This window comes from Lithobates pipiens, unplaced genomic scaffold (genome assembly GCF_037356315.1).
Source record: "Lithobates pipiens isolate NorthernLeopardFrog02 unplaced genomic scaffold, aLitPip1_a1.2 Scaffold_16, whole genome shotgun sequence".
Taxonomy (NCBI): domain Eukaryota; kingdom Metazoa; phylum Chordata; class Amphibia; order Anura; family Ranidae; genus Lithobates; species Lithobates pipiens.
In genome coordinates, this window is record NW_027507748.1 from 46934182 (window position 1) to 46947185 (window position 13004).

Sequence of the window (13004 nt, forward strand, 5' to 3'; positions counted from 1 at the left end):
TGGAGCTAGACATAAATTCATTTATTAATCAAGCATAAGGACAAAATAACAACTTTTTAATTTTTTTTTTTTAATATCTTTTTAGTTATTCATTGGCCCTCCCCTGATTGATCTACATTTGCATTAAAATCGATTGTTATTCAGTCAAACTATGTATATTTAATTTGTAGTGATTGCATGATGTACTCACTACAATGGTTTATTGATACAATACAAATGGTAATTGGTGGGAATACTATTTGATTGGTGGCCAATTGTTAGTTTTAATTTGTTTTAGTAGCGTGACTATTTTTATTTTTTTATTTTTTTTGGAGAAATTAATGATCCCCTGGTGAGGTAAATGTTTTATCTCCCCTTTTCTCCTCCTTTTTTTCCCTTATGGTGAATATGTTCATGTGAATATCTGTATATATATATACTTTGTATATCTACTAAATATGTGTAAAGTTTATATTGATGCCCCCCTTAAGACCATGACTCCGGCAGACGCTGTATGTGATATGTATGGCACCGCCCTGTTGCAATAGAGTTGCTTGATGCCCCCTATGGGGAGGTTATGTGGGGCGGGTTCATATACACACAAGCGGACAGTATGCGGCTTGATAATGATTGTTGCAGCCAGTCCGTGGGTTGGGCCGCAGCTGTGACAGTCTGGCCTCGCTTTCAGAGTGAGGCTTGACTACGTTGTATGCTGGAGTTTTGATGGCCTGGCCTCATAATCAGAGCGAGGCTTGGTTTTCAGAATGAGGCTTGAATATGCTGCATACTGGTGTTTGGATGGCCAGGCCTTGTGATCAGAACGAGGCTTGGTTACGACACAGGATGGATGCTAGTATGAGGCCTGGCCTCATGATCAGAGCGTGGCTTGGTTTTCAGAACGAGGCTTGAATATGTTGCATGCTGGTGTTTGGATGGCCAGGCCTCGTGATCAGAACGAGGCTTGGTTACGACACAGGATGGATGCTAATATGAGGCCTGGCCCCATAATCAGAGTGAGGCTTGACTACGTTGTATGCTGGAGTTTTGATGGCCTGGCCTCATAATCAGAGCGAGGCTTGGTTTTCAGAATGAGGCTTGAATATGCTGCATACTGGTGTTTGGATGGCCAGGCCTCGTGATCAGAACGAGGCTTGGTTACGACACAGGATGGATGCTAGTATGAGGCCTGGCCTCATAATCAGAGTGAGGCTTGGTTTTCAGAACGAGGCTTGAATATGTTGCATGCTGGTGTTTGGATGGCCAGGCCTCGTGATCAGAACGAGGCTTGGTTACGACACAGGATGGATGCTAATATGAGGCCTGGCCTCATAATCAGAGTGAGGCTTGACTATGCTGCATGCTTATGTTTGGATGGCCAGGCCTCATGATCAGAACGAGGCTTGGTTATGACACAGGACGGATGCTAATTTATGCCCAAGATGTGGAAAATCTTTCATATCCAAATATTCAGTCTCGTTTATATTTTGGATATTTGGCGGACATCTCTGATGGGGATGATGCTATATGTAAGGATAATAAATATATATGGAGGAGTTTTTAATATATACACTTCCGAAACATGTGACCGGAAGTGCCAAGTGCTTCCGGGGTCATTGGTTATTTTGGGGTCATTTTGTACTTATAAGCGATGCTGTTTGGGGGGGTCCACACCCCAGAGGATGACTGTTTAGTTGAAACGTGTGGGGTGGACCCCCTTAAAGACATCACTACTTTCTGACTATGTTATTACGATTGAACCAAATGTGAGTGTAATTTTATTATTATATTTTAATAAATTGGATGTTAAAACGGTATCACGCTATGCTAGTTTTCTACTTCCATGGTCTTTGATACCTGAGCCCTCTATTTTCGTGAGATGAGCACTATAGGAGGATCGCTACGGATGATTTCATGACCTGAAGACTTGCGGGAGATTACATACTAGATGTATGATTATCTGGTTTGCTAACCTACAGGCCCATATGACTCGAGAGGCGTAAGCCTTCCTCTGAGTCCACGTCATTTGGTAAGCCTCCTCTCCCCTTCTTTATCACGGTGGTGGTGGTATTATTCTACACATCAGAAGTTGAATTTCACCTTTTTTCACGTCACCTCAAGTTTGGAATTGTGATTGATATTACACATTTCAAGGACTGTTAGACGTTCACTTGATGGACTGTATATGTTAAATTAATTTTATTTACTTTAACCTTTTGTGTGCATGAGGTTCATGCACTCTTCCACCTGGGAGTAAGATCTCTTGATATACAACGGAATTTACACATATTTTCTTTTTTTGAAGTGTATGTAATTTTCTTTGCTTAAATTAGTGCCTTACTGGTTCATGTGGTTTGTTGCCACCTAAGCGCTACACTTTTTTGTTTTAATAGGTGACATTACTAAAAAGAAGCTGTTAGATAATAAGAATATTAATAAATAACTGGTAATGGGTCATATTGCTTAAACAGTTTATTAGACGTAGATATATAGAGCACAGAAAATGCGTCTGCTCACATGCCTGTACAGACATGAAATGAACTGAGCATGCTCCAACTCCGGAGTGGCCCCGGCTGACTTCCTTCACTCCACCGTCTCATTCTGAAAGCCACTACTCAGGTGTTGTGAGTGAAGATTACTCTGCCACTGCATAAAGGACTAAAGCCTATCGATTGTATTACACAACTTACTACCCATAATAGGAGGCTCAGGGATTTCTCACTTTTTTATTTCTTTCGTTCAGTAGTAGAAGATGAGATGAAGTTGAGAATGTTGAGCTTCTTCTTTCCTCATTGTTATGAGAAATGAGTCATATCAGATGAACCATCTGCAGAACTGTGTTCAGCCGCTCACACATTAGTACGATGCACGGCTCCTCCACCTTGTAACCACTGAGTTCCTTGTGTTGACTTTCCTTCCCTGACTCCATGAGGGTGAGAATATAACAGTGCAAGCTGTACCGTGGTAGAACTGCAAAATCCCATTCCATTCTCATAGCTTTACACATTCAGGGGGACTCTGTAAGTAATAAGAGAACATTGAGCTGCACCTTTTTTTCTCTCTCTAGCTCAACACAACATGTTGCTCTGTTAATCAGCTCAGACCAATTAAACCTTCTACAGAACTGTATTCACGTTCTCAGACATATTGGTGTGTTAGAAACCTTTTCTAACTCTGAGATCTCAGCCCTGACTTCTGTTTCCTTCCACTTGGTGAGAACATTTATCTATCTGACTCTTGCTGCCTGACGGTGTGCGATCGCCAAACAATGCAAGTGTTGAAGAACTGTCATGCTTAGTACATTTACAAAAAAATTTACAATGAAAGAATTTATATTCAGTAAAAACGACAAGTAAAGTAGCATGTTAATAAATTGTGAAAAATTCACAAAATAGAAATTTGCAAGTTTATGGGGCTTGTAAAACCACTTCCCCCTGATCGCCATCATATGACATTGGGGACTTAAAGTGGCGACATCTGAATGATGACTGCAGCTGCAATCTCTGTTCACTTCAAGCATCAAATAATTATTACAATTTTCCAGCCAGAGTGTGTAACGTAACTTACTACCCGTAATGGGAGTCTTGTGGATTTCAAAATTTTTCATTTCATTAGCTCAGAAGTAGAAGATGAGATGAAGTTGAGAATGATGAACTTTTTCTTTCTTGTTGTAATGAGAAGTGAGTCAGATCAGATGAACCTTCTGCAGAGCTGTGTTCAGCCGCTCACACATTAGTACGGTGCACGGCTCCTCCACCTTGCAAACACTGAGATCGTTGTGTTGTGTTGACTTTCCTTCCATTTAGCAAAAACATTTCTATATCTGACTCTGACATTAAATTCACATAACTTTACCCTGAAGGATCCACGTTCAACATAACTATCACTGCCTTGTGAATACTGAGATCGTATCACTTAGTTGTGTTTCCTTCCACTTGGTGAGTCTCATCTGGTCTGATCGGAGGAGCTGTGCATCGTACTAATGTGTGAGCGGCCGAAACAGCTCTGCAGAGGGTTGATCTGATCTGACTGACTTCTCACTGTGAGGAAAGAAAAAACTCAGAGTTCTGAGATCTTGGTGGTTACAAACCAGAGGAGGTTTCTATCACACTAATATGTACTGTATGAGAAACTGAATACATTTCTGCAGAAGTTTGATTGGGTGTGAGTTGTAGTAGTGTCTGTGTGGAGTCAGATACCAAACGTTTCTTACCAAGTAGAAGGAAACATAGCTCAGTGCTAAGATATCTGTATCTACAAAGCTGAAATGGTCATCAGTCATTGTGAATGTGGTATCCTTCAGGATAAAGCTATGTAATGTCACAATTTTACCGTCACACTTCAGCATACAGAAATGTTCTCACTGAGTGGAAAGAAAGTCAACACAACACAAAGATCTCAGTGTTTACAAGGTGGAGGAGCTGAGCACCGTACTAATGTGTGAGTGGGTGAACACGGCTCTGCCGAATGTTTATCTGATCTGATCTGACTCACTTCTTATTACAATAAGGAAAGAAAAAGCTCAAGATTCATCTCATCTACTTCTGAGCTAATGAAATGAAAAAGAAAGAAATCCCTGAGGCTACTATAAAGTAGCTGTTAGAAAATAACAATATTAATAAATAATTGTCAATAGATCACATTGCTTTAACAGTTTATTACAGATGTAGATCTACAGAGGACAGAAAACATGTCTACTCACATGCCTGTACAGACATGAAATGAACTGAGCGTGCTCCAACTCCAGAAACGCCTCCTGCTGCCTTCCTTGACATTACAAAAATCACCACCAGTTGTTGAAAGTGAAGATTACTCTGCCACTGCCTAAAGGACTAAAGCCTGACGATTGTAATACACAACTTACTACCCGTAATGGGAGGCTCAGGGATTTCTCACTTTTTCATTGCTCAGACTTGAGTCAACTTCTGCAGGACAGTAGTTAGTTTTTCATACACAATGGTGTAATATAAACATTTTTTTGTCTTGTAAACACTGAGATCTCAGCACTTCCGTTTTTGCAATGTTGAGTTTCTTCCTTCCTCAAAGTGAGAAGAGAGTCAGGTCGGATGAACCTTCTGCAGAGCTGTGTTCAGCCGCTCACACATTAGTACAGTGAACGGCTCCTCCGAACAGAGCAAATGAGACTTCTGCAAAACTATATTCAGTTTCTTATACATGTTGGTGTTATATAAACCTTCTTAACCCTCCAATCTTAAAATAAATTTTCGATAAATCTTATGCCCTAAATGTTTCCTTACCAGCAGAGACAGTAGCATTATGCCAAGCCAACTTTCCCTTCTCCTGGAATACCAAGGCTATATCATACCTTGGGATTCAACTCCCAACCGAACTTACGGACCTATACTCTTTAAGTTTCTCACCAATACTACATACGATCAAGACCTACATAAATGGGATAATCCCTCATTCTCCTGGTTCGGAAGAGCCACAATTCTTAAAATGAATATCCTACCCAGTACTCTATATGTCATGCAGGCCATACCTATCCATCTACCACCAGCATTCTTTGCTACACTTAAAACCTTATGCTCCAAATTCCTTTGGCACAATAAACGCCCCCGCATAAAATTTGAACTCCTTGCAGCACCCACTTCTAGAGGGGGCATAGGCCTACCCGATCTACCGAACTACTACAGGGCCTGTATGCTTACTAGAGTAGTTGACTGGAACCTACATGCATCCACTAAACAATGAGTTGAATTAGAAGAACAGTTAGCAGAAACACCCCTAGCGACAGCACCATGGCTACCCTCCAATCACATCCCGAACACAGCCTACAAACATATTCTTATAGCCCCCACTTTGCGTTGCTTCCACAAAGCATGCTCCAACTCGCAACTAGCAACAATAACGGGCCCCATGACCCCAATCCGAGCCAACCCAGATTTTCCTCCCGGAATGTCCCCAAACTTTCTTGCTTTTGTGTGGCCACACAAACACATAAGAGTAAAGCACTTCTTTCAGGCAAACTCTTTCACATCACGAGAAAGGCTAGCATCGCAAATGAAGGATCAGAAATTCCCTGTATGGACATATTTGCAAATACAGCATTTTCTCTCAGACCCCAAACACAGGCTGCATTGGTCCAGATCCCCTACTCCATTTGAAGCACTATGCTTGGAGTCTGCAACACAACGACACCTGATTTCTTACATATACCAGCTCCTTTTTAGTAAGCATCCAAGGAAACACAAAAACTGCCATTATTGGGAGAAAACACTTGCGATTACGATCACAGAAGACCAATGGGAACAAATATTTGAATATACTCTCAAGGGCTCAATAAACGTATCCACCCAAGAAAATGGATACAAAATTCTCAACCGCTGGTACAGAGTCCCAACCCTCATTAACAAATATTCACCAACCACCTCAAACTTGTGCTGGCGATGTAAATCCGAACCTGGCTCTCACGTCCACATATGGTGGTCCTGTCCCATACTTCAAAAATTCTGGCAGGAGGTTCACAACTTAACGTCAAAGATAACTACATACCCTTTGGAATTCACCCCCGCACAACTATTATTACATCACACCACATTATCTAGACGAACATATTTTAGGTCCTTAACAATGCACTTGTTGAATGCAGCGAAAATGTGCATCCCTGTTCTTTGGGGCACCTCCAGGCCTCCAACAATCAAAGAATGGTTCATGAGGATCAATAGAACTGCTGAAATGGAAGAACTTATAGCCATCTTACAGGAAAACACTAAACACAATTCTCGTTGGGCCTGCTGGTCCCACTTCACATCTACCCCAGACTACGCACGCACCATGCAATTAAACACTAACTCAACAGGCGCAACCCCTCACCCCCCTTGACTTTACGCATAAAAAACCCATGGGGGGATGGGGGAAACGGGTCGAAGTCCGGGGCTAGATTGGCGGCTATTGCCCCCCCTGACCCGTCCGGTTTCTCCCTCTCCCCCCCCCCCCCACCTGCTCCCACCTTCTAATCTTACGAACACCCCCTCTACAAATCCAATTCTTAAGTGCGAAAGATTTCCTCCTTTACTCCTCCCCCCTTACTCATCCAACAGATATAATCAAATAAACCAGCTGGACTGGTTACCTACATGCTTCTACAAAACATGAGACACGTGAGACACACGGAACTCTGGACCGATTCCCAGACGGATGTCTATCCATCCTACCTTACCACAAACACTCTACAGACCTACGTGACGCATTCCTCTGAATCAGAATCTGAATCGAGACTCCGACAGCCTACGAACACTTACAATCACAGAATGCGAAAGATTCTACCACACTGTTCACTCAACTATCACCTCTGGTCGTACAGGATAACTCTCTCATATAAACTCATTCACATGTCATATGCTCCTTACAGCTGATACTGTTACGTTTATTTTGGAACTTGTATAACATGTTTGCGTTCTTAATACAATGTCATTTTGTTTATACTGTTGTATCTTAACAACCTGTAAAACTATTTCTACTTATATTCAATAAAAACTTTAATGGTAAAAAAAAAAAAAACCTTCTTAACCTTGGTGGGAACATTTCTGTATCTGACTCTTGCAGCCTGACGGTGTGTGATTGCCAAACAATGCAACTGTTGTAGAACTACCACATTTAGTACATTTAAAATTATTTTACAATGAAGGGTTTCACATTTACTAAAAACTTTAAGTAAAGTCAATTGTAGCCCAAAACATAAATTTGTAGCTTTGATTTGCAGGTTTATGGAGTTGGCTTATTTCGGCAATTTTCAGTTGTCACCCTCAGTCTTGGGCTGGGAAATTAAAATAAGCAGTTGATGCTTGAAGTGGACACAGGTTCCCACAAACTTTTTTTTTTTTTCCCTTATCAATGCCTATAATTTAAAGCAACCCTTTTTTAAGTTTCCCAGCCCATGACTGAGTGTGACAAGTGAAAACTATTCAAAATAAACCAAACAGCATAAACCCAGCAAGTAGGCTTTTCATAATTTATCAACATGCTACAGTTATCTTTACCTAAAGTTTTTTTTTTTTTTTACTAAATGTAGAATTCTTCAGGATAAAGCTATATGAATATCATGTAATATCACAGTTCTACCACGGTGCAGCTGCACTGTTATACGTCACACTCCAGCCGTCAGAAAGAGTCGGATACTGAAATGTTCTCACCAAGTGGAAAGAAACAGAAGTAAGTGCTGAGACCTCAGAGGCAGAGAAGGTTTCTATCTCACCAACATGTATGAAAGTCTGAATATGGCTCTGCAGAAGTCAAGTTTGAACTGATTCACAGAGCAAAATACTGGGTTGAGGAAAGACACATCTCCCATTGTTGAATGTAGAATCCTTCAGGGCGAAGTTATGTGAAGCCATGTAATGTCAATGCTCTACCATGGTGCAGCTTGCTCTGTTATACTGTCACACTCCGGCAGTCAAGTACATAAATGTTCTCACTGAGTGAAAATAAACGTCAACACAACAAAAAGATCTCAGTGGTTACTTTACTTCCACTTGGTGAGAACATTTCTGTATCTGACCGTCAGAGAGCGACAGTAAAACAGAGAAAGCTATACTCTGGCATTACATTACAGTCACATGGCTTAACAAGATTCACCTTCAACATAACTCATGGCCATATCTGAGTTCTCAGCATTGAGTTCTGTTTCCTTCCACTTGGCGAGAACATTACTGTATCTCACTCTTTCTGACTGCCGGAGGATGACGGTATAACAAAGCAAGCTGCACCATGGTAGAACTGTGACATTACATTACATTCACATAGCTTTACCCTGAAGGATTCCACATTCAGCATAACTCTGTTGGCAATAAGACAATGTTTATAAGTGCCTCTTTTTTTTCTTTTCTCAAACCAACAAGTCGCCCTGTGAACTGACCGAGACCAAATAAAACTACACGTTGCCGTGATAGAAAAATGTTCTGCCTCTGATGTCTCAGCATTGACTTTTGTTTTCTTCCACTCGGCGAGAACATTTCTGTATCTGACACTTTCTGACCACTGGAGAGCGCCAGTAAAACAGAGCTAGCTGTGTTATGGTGGAACTGTGACTTTACATTACAGTCACGTGGCTTAGTCCTAAGAGATCCACCTTCAACATAACTCATAGCCATATCTGCCTTGTAAATACTGAGATCTCAGCATTGAGTTCTGTTACCTTCCACTTGGTGAGAACATTTCTGTATCTGACTCTTGTTGCCTGATGGTGTGTGATCACTAAACTATGCAACTGTTGTAGAACTGTCACACTTAGTACATCCTCAAAAAAAAAATTCAATGCATCTCACATTTAGTAAAAACTATAAGTAAAGTCAATTGCAGCATGTTAATAAATTGTAAATAATGTACAAAACATAATTTTGCACAGCTGCTATACCTGTGTACAACTGCCTACAACCATTCATGTCTATGGCAGCTGAACACAGCACCAGGATCTCCTGAGTGTCAAAATAAACCAATATGTTTACTCTATAAGGAGAAATTAGCCCTTATACATAGATCAGAGATTTATACTTCTTTCGTTACCCCTGACCAACACATCATTCTCATAGTTTAGTTTAGGAAAGAAAAAGTTCTGAGATTTAGGTGGTTACAAGCCAGAGGAGGTTTCGATCACACTAATATGTACTGTATGAGAAACTGAATACAGTTCTGCAGAAGTTTGATTGGGTGTGAGTTGTAGTAGTGTCTGTGTAGAGTCAGATATCAAACGTTTCTTGCCAAGTAGAAGGAAACATAGCTCAGTGTTAAGATATCTGTAGCTACAAGGCTGAAATGGTCATCAGTCATTGTGAATGTGGAATCCTTCAGGATAAAGCTATGTAATGCCACAATTCTACCGTCACACTTCGGCATACAGAAAGAGTCAGATACAGAAATGTTCTCACTGAGTGGAAAGAAAGTCAACACAACACAAAGATCTCAGTGTCCACAAGGTGGAGGAGCTGTGCACCGTACTAATGTGTGAGCGGGTGAACACGGCTCTGCCGAATGTTCATCTGATCTGACTCACTTTTTATTACAATAAGGAAAGAAAAAGCTCAACATTCATCTCATCTACTTCTGAGCTAATGAAATTAAAAAGAAAGAAATCCCTGAAGCTACTGAAAAGTAGCTGTTAGAAAATAACAATATTAATAAATAATTGTCAATGGATCACATTGCTTTAACAGTTTATTACAGATGTAGATCTACAGAGGACACAAAACATGTCTTCTCACATGCCTGTACAGACATGAAATGAACTGAGCATGCTCCAACTCCAGAAACGCCTCCTGCTGCCTTCCTTGACGTTACAAAAATCACCACTCAGTCGTTGAAAGTGAAGATTACTCTGCCACTGCCTAAAGGACTAAAGCCTGACGATTGTAATACACAACTTACTACCCGTAATGGGAGGCTCAGGGATTTCTCACTTTTTCATTGCTCAGACTCGAGTCAACTTCTGCAGAACAGTAGTTAGTTTTTCATACACGTTGGTGTAATATAAACCTTTTTTTGTCTTGTAAACACTGAGCTCTCAGCACTTCTGTTTTCGTGATGTTGAGTTTCTTCCTTCTTCAAAGTGAGAAGAGAGTCAGATCAGATGAACCTTCTGCAGCGCTGTGTTCAGCCGCTCACACATTAGTACAGTGCACGGCTCCTCCGATCAGACCAGATGAGACTTCTGCAAAACTCTATTCACTATTTTATACATGTTGGTGTGATATAAACCTTCTTAACCTTGGATGGGAACATTTCTGTATCTGACTCTTGCAGCCTGACGGTGTGTGATTGCCAAACAATGCAACTGTTGTAGAACTACCACATTTTGTACATTTACAATTATTTTACACTGAAGGGTTTCACATTTACTAAAAACTTTAAGTAAAGTCAATTGTAGCCCAAAACATAAATTTGTAGCTTTGATTTGCAGGTTTATGGAGTTGGCTTATTTTGGTAATTTTCAGTTGTCACCCCCAGTCATGGGCCGGGAAATTCAAATAAGTAGTTGATGCTGGAAGTGGACACAGATTCACTCAAACAGGAATTTTACTTTTTTCTTATCAATGCCTATAATTTAAAGCAACCTTTTTTTTAAGTTTCCCAGCCTATGACTGAGTGTGACAAGTGAAAACTATTCAAAATAAACCAAACAGCATAAACCCAGCAAGTAGGCATTTCATAATTTATCAACATGCTACAGTTGACTTTACCTAACGTTTTTTTCACTAAATGTAGAAATCTTCAGGATAAAGCTATGTGAATATCATGTAAGGTCACAGTTCTACCGCGGTGCAGCTGCACTGTTATACGTCACACTCCGGCTGTCAGAAAGAGTCGGATACTGAAGTGGAAGTGGAAGTGTGTGAAAAAACTGAATACAGTGCTGCAGAAGTCAAGTCTACATTTACAAGCAGTTTATTACAGATGATATATAGAGCACAGAAAATGTGTCTGCTCACATCCCTGTACAGACATGAAATGAACTGAGCATGCTCCAACTCCGGAGTGGCCCCCGGGTGACTTCCTTCACTCCACCGTCTCATTCTGAAAGCCACTACTCAGGTGTTGTGAGTGAAGATTACTCTGCCACTGCATAAAGGACTAAAGCCTGTCGATTGTATTACACAACTTACTACCCATAATGGGAGGCTCAGGGATTTCTCACTTTTTTATTTCATTCGTTCAGAAGTAGAAGATGAGATGAAGTTGAGAATGTTGAGCTTCTTCTTTCCTCATTGTAATGAGAAGTGAGTCATATCAGATGAACCTTCTGCAGAGCTGTGTTCAGCCGCTCACACATTAGTACAGTGCATAGCTCCTCCACCTTGTAACCACTGAGATCCTTGCGTTGACTTTCCTTGCACTTGGCGAGAACATTTCTGTTTCTGACACCGTGAGAATATAACAGCACAAGCTTCACAGTGGTAGAACTGCAAAATTCACATAGTTTTACACATTCAGAATGACTGTGTAAGTAATAAGAGAACATTGAGCTGCATCTTCCCCCCCTTCATCTCAACACAACATGTTGCTCTTTTACTCAGCTCAGACCAATTACACCTGCTACAGAACTGTATTCACTTTCATAGACATGTTGGTGTGTTAGAAACCTTTTCTGACTCTGAGCTCTCAGCACTGACTTCTGTTTCCTTCCACTTGGTGAGAACATTTATCTATCTGACTCTTGCTGCCTGACGGTGTGCGATCGCCAAACAATGCAAGTGTTGAAGAACTGTCATGCTTAGTACATTTACAAAAAATTTTTAAATGAAAGAATTTATTTTCAGTAAAAATGACAAGTAAAGTAGCATGTTAATAAATTGTGAAAAATTCACAAAATAGAATTTTGCAAGTTTATGGGGTTTGTATAACCACTTCCTCCCGATCGCCATCATATGACGTTGGGGACTTGAAGTGACGACATCTGAATGATGCCTGCAGCTGCAATCTCTGCTCACTTCAAGCATCAAATAATTATTAAAATTTTCCAGCCAGAATGTGTAACGTAACTTACTACCCGTAATGGGAGTCTTGGGGATTTCTAAATTTTTCATTTCATTAGCTCAGAAGTAGAAGATGAGATGAAGTTGAGAATGATGAACTTTTTCTTTCTCGTTGTAATGAGAAGTGAGTCAGATCAGATGAACCTTCTGCAGAGCTGTGTTCAGCCGCTCACACATTAGTACGGTGCGCGGCTCCTCCACCTTGCAAACACTGAGATCGTTGTGTTGTGTTGACTTTCCTTCCATTTAGTAAAAATATTTATATATCTGACTCTTTCTGACATTAAATTCACATAACGTTACCCTAAAGGATCCACATTCTACATAACTATCGCTGCCCTGTAAATACCGAGATCTTATCACTTAGTTGTGTTTCCTTCCACTTGGTGAGTCTCATCTGGTCTGATCGGAGGAGCTGTGCATCGTACTAATGTGTGAGCGGCCGAAACAGCTCTGCAGAGGGTTGATCTGATCTGACTGACTTCTCACTGCGAGGAAAGAAGAAACTCAGAGTTCAAAGATCTTGGTGGTTACAAGCCA

At 40.7% G+C, this 13004-nt stretch overlaps 1 protein-coding gene and 1 long non-coding RNA gene across 2 annotated transcripts in view; both read right to left on the reverse strand.

Moving 5' to 3' along the window:
- LOC143981766 (uncharacterized) overlaps window positions 1–13004 on the reverse strand; it is a 78796-nt gene that overhangs the window by 29023 nt on the left and 36769 nt on the right. The gene's annotated exons all lie outside the window — the stretch shown is intronic.
- On the reverse strand, window positions 2431–5103 carry LOC143984238 (uncharacterized). The gene is made up of 2 exons (XR_013274738.1): window positions 4679–5103; window positions 2431–2994 (listed from the first exon to the last, which is right to left on the reverse strand). It is a non-coding gene; the product is annotated as an uncharacterized LOC143984238 (long non-coding RNA).